At 35.9% G+C, this 8274-nt stretch overlaps 1 pseudogene; it reads left to right on the forward strand.

Moving 5' to 3' along the window:
* The first annotated feature begins 3561 nt into the window (after positions 1-3561).
* The window catches only part of LOC124886574, a 12439-nt pseudogene continuing 7726 nt past the window's right edge, over positions 3562-8274 (forward strand).

Below are 8274 nucleotides of genomic sequence, written 5' to 3' on the forward strand. Positions count from 1 at the left end.
TTTTTTTGGGGGGCCTATGGTGGTAGCGTAGCGATGGACCTGTATGTTTTTGGGCCTAGGATTTATTTGTACGCGCGTATTATATATAAGTGTGATTTAGTGGGTTGTTTTTGGTGGTTTTCATACACGTCACTGAGACTTTCGTCTCCTCCTTGTATTCCTCTCCATTATAGTGAATTTCCTCCTCCTCTGCCTGTAGTTTTTCCCATCAAGGGTTTCCACGTAAAATCTGTGTGTTCTTGTTTCTTTTTGTTTGTGGTATTGCTTATTCCTATCCGTTCTATAACAAACATAATGAATCAGTGGTATTAAATATATGAAAAACATGTCATGTCTGGAGTCATGAATTGTTAATGTAGGGTACATTTTGTGGAAAATTGATTCCATCAAACTCAAGATGTTTCTTTTTTCCAATTCTTGACTTAAATGCCTTCGTCAAAGTCTTTATCTCCCCTCTGAAAATCAAAATTGAGGCCAATTGATTATAGTGCGTGACAATTGGGTTTGGACTACTTTTAGAGACTTGGGACTGTGATGTTTTCGACAGAAAATTATCAAACAACATTGTATTAAGCTTGGACCTTTCTATGCAATGACTTGACCTGAGAATTTGAAATATTTGATATTTTCCGGCATTCATTGATTTTTGTGTAACGACTCGAGCATTGACTTGAGATTCTTTTTTCCATCACTTTACTTCATACTATTAAAGACTTTTATCTCAAAAAGTCACATAACTTTGTCTTTTACTCTCAAAGTAACTCAACTAGAACTATTCTACTTAGAGAGCCACTCAAGAAATTTAATTATTTTTTCCATTAAAATTTGCTCTTCTTGATTTTTGATGTGTTTGGTCAAGGTCTATACACCAATTATCACGCTCATAGACTTTTCTTTCTCCTGAACAAAAAAAGCACAAAGCATCTTGGCTTAGCAGGGTCCGGAGAAGGTCCTTGTCCCAAAGAGTGTGATGTAGACAGCCTAATCTAATGCAAAAACTGGTGACTGCTTCCATGACTCGATCATTTCCAAGGCTGCCCTTCACTTTTCTTTTTCCTAAAACAATTTTTATTGATCAAATAACTGTTTTCTTGTGTTAGAGATCATATACAAAGTGAATTTTTCTGCATTATGTAGGATGGCTATAGCTAGTAGTACTATTTGATAAATAAGCTTAATAGTGCATAACAATTTGGTCTAGACTACTTGCAGAAACTTGGAATTGTGACGTCTTCAACTGAGGAAATACCAAACAAAATTGTATTATTACAAGTGATAGGATCTTTCTATTATAGCTATCATTAGGAACTTTCTATGCAATGACTTTTACTTGAGAATTTGAAATTTTTGATACTTTCCCGCATTCATTTGAATTCTTATGCAATGACTCGTTCATTGACTAGAGATATTTTTCCATTAGACTAACTTCATACTATCAAGTCATTTAAAAACAAATCACAAGAAACTTTTTATTATAATCACAGAGTAAATATTTACAAAATTGAATAAGTGACCAGGAAGTGGCAAAACAAGTACATGATATAACTAAAAAAAATTATATTGTTCACATGTATAATTTTAAGTTGAATGGAATTAGTGTAAATAATGCCATGTACCTTGAGTTTTCAAAATAAACGGTAGATTTCATTAGTCTGAAAAAATCTTTTAAGTAGAATTCCGCTGAATAGGCCATTATGTAATCGACAAATTTGACTGAAAGTGACTAGGTAACCTTCTTGGAATTGATTACTCCAAAGCAATATGCAGATGTAGATTTTTCTTTGCTTAATTTGTAGTTCACAATATTTGTCTAGTTGGACTAAATGAATCAGTGGCAGAATATATGAACTATTTTCCATCGACAGAGTACATTCTCGTGGAAAATTGGTTCTATCAAACTCGAGGTGTTTTCCTTTTTAATTCTTGACTTGAAATGTTTTTGTCAAGATTTCTACACCAATTGATACTCATCTAGACTTTTCTTTTCCTCTAAAAACTAAAATTAATTAAATAATTGGTTCCTCCTTGTAAGGTTAATATTCTCAAGAAACATTATTCTGCATCGTGTAAGATTAGGTTATATAAATAAATGCTTGCTCGTGGAGGGACCTTCGTGTTGTTGCTTGTAGTCAAGGTCTGTACCCCAAGTGGAGGGTCTAATTAAACTCATCTTTCATTTTTGGGCAACGACTCGTGCATTGACTTGAGGTTTTTTTTTTCCATCATTTTAAATCCATACTATCAAGTGATTTGAAATCGAATTACAGCAAATTTTCTATTACAATCACAGAGTAAATATCTGCAAAGTTAAGATATGTGAACAGTAGGCGACAAAGCAACATGATATCATTAAAAGAAAAATTATATATCACGCTGATATATAGAATTTGAAGTTGAATGGAATTAGAGTAATTAACACCATGTACCTTGAACACGTTCTAAATAATATCCGGCTTTTACTGCTTTCAACATAAATCGTATATTTTAGTAGTCAAAAAATATTTTTTAGTAAAATTTCATTAATGAAACCGTTATGTAATTGACAACTTAAAATTTGATTGAAAGTGACGAGGTGACCTTCTTGGAATTAATTACTCCAAAACAACCTTAGTAGATTTTTCTTTGCTTGATTTGTGGTTCACACTATTTGTCTAGTCGAACTTAATGAATCAATGATATCAAATATATAAACAACATGTCAATATATCTGGAGTCATGATCTATCTTCCATTAGTAGGGTACATTTCTGTGGAAAATTGGTTCCATCAAATTCGAGGTATTTTTCTCAGTTCTGGACTTGAAATGTCTTCGTCAAAGTCTCTCTCCCCTCTAAAAATCAAAATTGATTAATAGTCCAAATGGTCACTCAACTAAGGACTTTTATCTCAAAAAGTCACTTAACTTTATCTTTTACTTCAAAGTCACTCAACTATAACTATTTTACTTAGCGAATCACTCAAGCAATTTAATTACTTTTTCCATTAAAATTTGTTTTTATGGATTTTTTACTTAAAACAAAAATTCTAAATCTAAAAAATTTGCACAAAGCATAAGACTTTTCAAGAATTCAAGGTCTACAACAATTGTCACTCTTATAGACTTTTCTTTCTCCTTTAAGAAACACACAGTTTGATAGGGTCCAAAGAAAGCCCCCGCTCCAAGTTCTAAACACGTTCTTGAAAAATTGGTTCCATCAAACTAGAGGTGTTTTTCTTTTTCAATTCTTGACTTGAAATGTCTTCGTCAAAGTATTTACACCAGTTATCACTCTTATAAACTTTTCTTCCTTCTTAAATAAAAAGGAGCACAAAAGCATAGTGCGTTGATGTAGACAGTCTAATATAATGCAAGCATTAATAATTGCTTCCATGGCTTGATCATTTCCAAGGCTTCCCTTGCAGAGACTTGGGATTGTGACGTTTTCAACCGAATAATCAATTATGTAATTGTCAACTTAAATTTGATTGAAAGTGACTAGGTGATCTTCTTGGAATTTTATTACTCCACAGCAACATATAGTAGTAGATTTTTCTTTGTTTAATTTTTGCTATTTATATATCTCATCAAAATTATTGAATAGAGACACGAAGCAAACATTTCTTGATCTCATCTCTACCAACTTAATTAATTTTAATCATTTTAGTGCAGCAATGGATGTGTAAAACTTGTACTACTATTTTTTATGCTATATACCTTTCTCTGTCAACTTGCTTTCTCCTCATCCTTACCTAATTTGTTCCCCAACATCAAGCTCATGCCCTTCTACAAGTTAAGCACATGTTTACCATTAATCCTATTGCTTCTGATTACTGTGGCTCTCCTAATCCGAGAACTCTTACATGGAACAAGAGAACACATTGTTGCTCATGGAGTGGAGTTCATTGTGAGGATACGACGGGTCAAGTTATTGAGCTTCGCCTCTCTTGCAGCGGAATTCAAGGCAAATTTCATTCCAACACTAGCCTGTTTCAGATCTCCAGTCTCAGACGGCTTGATTTGGCTGGTAATGATTTTTCCGGGTCGCTCATTTCACCTAGATTCGGTGAGTTATCTAGCTTGACGCATCTTGATTTGTGGCGTTCAGGTTTTACAGGTGTAATCCCAGCAGAAATCTCTCACCTTTCTAAATTACAAGTTCTTCATATATGGACTGTTGTTGCGTATGGGCTTAGACTCGGGTCTTACAATTTTGAACTGCTCCTTAATAACTTGACCCAATTAAGAGAGCTTGATCTTTTATTTGTGAACATCTCTTCCTCCATTCCTCGAAATTTCTTTTCTTATTTAACAACTCTAGGTCTTCCAGACACACAATTACATGGGCTATTGCCTGGAAGAGTTTTCCACCTTTCCAACTTGGAATACCTTTGTTTATCATACAATTCCCTAACTGGTCCAATTCCATCCAAAGTAAGTGGACTCCAAAACCTACAATTACACGCCTTGTGATACAAGAAAGTCAAGGAAACACGAAACAAACACCAAAATCAGTCCACTAGCCAAGAAACCGAGGACCTCTTTTGGTGACCCCTCTCGGATTCGCTACCAACAAGAAGAATACAAGGCACAATGGCGTAATAACACCAAAAAAGTAGCAACACAACAAGAAAAAGATGAACAATAGACTAATTTTGGATTCCACATTAACAACACAAACACACGGTTACAACATCAACACAACTACACGATTACAAAGAAACAAAAAGATAGATAGTTAGACAAATTGAAGGTATAATATTAACAATCCAAAAGTCTATTCCACTCTTGGACCTTTAACATCACACACATCAATTACCTAACTCTTACGTTGGCACAAGAGTGACCCCCATCTCCCAAGCATCCAACGTTTTCAAGCTTGAATCCAACACGACCGATTCCACACTCAATTTGATTTCCCTAGTTACAATTTCGGGTTAGTGGTCTTCTCTCCTTAGAGAGGAAATGTTTCAAGTGTTATAAACTCATAATATTCATCAAAATCTAATGACTAAAACCTTACATCATTCTATTTATAGTGTATTACAAATAATAGTTAAAATGGCCAAAAGGTTCCTTTAATGAAATGTGACCAAGGGCGCCGTCGGAGTGCAAGTTTAGGGTCAGTTTTGGTGTGATCCAAGGCCTTCTCCACACTTCACTTGGACGTTTTATTGGACGGGTCGAATGCATTATCACATAAGTGCATCCTCGTGGTTGTACCCGTATCATCCTCCTCTTCTTGAAAAAGGATTCGACCTCAAATCCGCTCCTTGCGAAATCAAAGAAAGACAAACAAGCCAAACATCCTCATGACATGAGGGTTAGGATTAGCAAAATACACACATCATGTGCCATGCCAAGGTGAGACAAACTTGGAGTATACCCACGGGTCCTTTGTGTTGAACATGAAAACCTTAGTATAAATGGCACAAAGGAAGAGGTTATCATCAACAATAAGAGACAAGGAAGAACCTTGTCGTCCTTCATTAGCACCCTCAATCAAACATTGCTTGTCGTCTTGACCAAGCATCAAGTGGGAAGGGTAGAAATTTCCACATTCCGGGAGGGTTGTGGGGTCAAATGGGAGAATTATCCAAGGGTCTAAGCTGAGGTTAGCCCTTCCTTCCCCTAGTTTGTCACTCACACAACCATGCATGGCATTTGCCTTTAAGAGAAGACTAACATTCAAGAATAGAGAGACACGGCCTAGAAGTCCTACCTCAAAAAGACATATGCCATCATTTACAACATTTCCATACACATGATCTTTATGAACAAAACTAATAGCAAGGCTTTTACCATACAAGATGTTCAAAGAGTCACGTGCACCATCAAGATCAACTCTATAAACACCATCACTAACTTGAGTTTTTTTAAGCACGCCACACATATGCTCAAGTAGTGGAATAAATTCATGAGTAAGTTGATATTCATTCACATCCTTACTAGTTGTTGGCAACTCACATACCAACGTAGACTCACCTTGGTTCGCACAAGGGTCAACTAGTATGTAAGTACTTTTGTCAATTGGTAATAGAACCTTGTTCAAGTTATAAGGGCTAGAACTAGATGGACATAAATTATTCTTACAAGAAGAATCAATTTCTTCATCTAAAGGATCGACTAGTGCTTGCGTACGGATACGAGAAAGACAACGGAAGGCACAAAACACACTCCAAATCAGTCCCCAATCTTAAGGATCCGAGGACCAAGATGGAGACCACTCTCGGATTCGCTATCAACAAGAAGAATACAAGATACAATGGTGTATATAACACTAAAAATAGCTAAAAAATGTGAGGAACAAGATGAATAACAATAATAAAAGTTTCGGATTCAATAAAGGACCCAAAACAGTCCACTACACAAGATGACAACAACAAAAGTAAAGGATAGATAGTGAGACCAAGATTATTACAAGATTAAGAACTAAAGAGTGTATTAAACTAAAAAAATCCTAATGAATGTAATAATCAAAATTACACTCTTACGGTGACCGCCAAGGGAATCAACTCACCTCAAGATCCACCGTTTCCAAGCAAAGATCAATACTAGCTTTTCCAAGCCCTAACTAAGACTAAGTGTTATACTTTCAAGAGAGAGGATTTTTAATGTTTCAATCTTTCATCTTTCATAAAACAAATGAGAGAAGACCTAAAGAAATCCTACTTATAGTATATTACAAAAGAAGGCAAAAAAGACTACACTACCCTTAATGACCAAGGGTGGCCTTGGTGTGTTGGAAAACAATATGAATTGTCCAAAATGCCGTTAAGGCTAAGTGACCAAAATGCACTTCATAAAGGGCACTAAAACTGTGAACCAACAAAGGTGGTCCAAACCCGAGAGTCCTTAAGTCTTCAAGGATCTAAGGAATCTTCCACACTCGGGTTTGATCAATGGTAGGCTCAAAACGTCCCCTCCAAGTATGATCTCGTGCCCTCCATGCGACCAAAGCTTGATTCTTCACATAGTGACTTTGAATGATGTCGTCGAAAGCTAAGGCGGCCATTATTCTTGTATCATCCTCTCCTTCTTGAAAAGGATTCGACCTCGAATCCAAACCTAGCAAAACCGAAGAGAGGGCAAACAAATACAAACTCCTCATGGCATGAGGATTAGGGTTAGTATAACAAATCATCTCAACATACCAAGGTTGAACATATTTGCAATATAACCAAGGATCCTTTAAATTAAATATTAAAAGCTCAATAAAAGGTTCACAAAGGATTTGGTTACGGGAATCACCAAGAGATAAAGAAACTACATAGGTCCTAATGGAATCAAATAATCCACAAAGTAGAACTTCCTTCATCTTATGAGCTATAAGACACCATTGCTTCTTTATCTCGTCAAAAGACCACACCAAGGAGGGGTTTCGATTGGTTTTAAAGCCCATAAAATCCATATATCATTATCACGCACACATATGGACAGACCAACAAACTTCCTATCTCGACATAAAATAAATCCAAAACTAGCATGGATGTCATCATAGGCAAAGAGGTAGTATAGGAAAGAATCACGTGCAAAGGCATTCACGGGTGAAGAATAAGCATTTAAACACATACACATTCTTTTCTTCAAATAACTAGACAACTTGGCATCCACAAGTTGGAATTCATTCAATTTAGGCACAAGTGTGTCAAACAAGGATGCACATTTAGGAACATTACCCCAAGGAGTCAATGACACCTTTGTCCTCGGATTTTCAAGAAGGATTACACATTTCTTACCCTTAAGAGTACTCTCATCTTTCAAAAAGAGATTTCCATCTTTAGGAGGAATGTTGTCACACCATAGTGGGTTAGCATATCGGCTATAGCCTTCAAGGCAAGCTATACCACCATTCTCACCACTAGGTTCATTAGGAGTGTTTAAATCATCTTCAAACAAGACATTATACTTAAAGAGAGGATGATCTATTTCCCGGGCAGATTCGGAACAAACACGTTCATCACTCTCTAAAAGATCAATATCATGTTTCAAAGAGATTTCAAGCATAAGATTGTCCCAAGAATGGCTCTCGGGTTCACTCCCATTTTGGTGACCAATAATTTCAAATACTTCACTCACTTGAGTTCTATTAATCACATCACACACATACTCAAGTGGTGGAAAATTTTCACAAGTAAGTTGATCAACACCGATTACACAAGATGATGTACTTCCGTTCAACATATAGGTTTCAACACTAGGTGGACATAAATTAACCTTACAAGAAGAGTCAATTTGGTCATCAATAGGATCAACTAGTGTATCCACACTCACAATATGTACATCATCTTGTGTAAT

This window comes from Capsicum annuum, chromosome 8 (genome assembly GCF_002878395.1).
Source record: "Capsicum annuum cultivar UCD-10X-F1 chromosome 8, UCD10Xv1.1, whole genome shotgun sequence".
NCBI classification, from domain to species: Eukaryota; Viridiplantae; Streptophyta; class Magnoliopsida; order Solanales; family Solanaceae; genus Capsicum; species Capsicum annuum.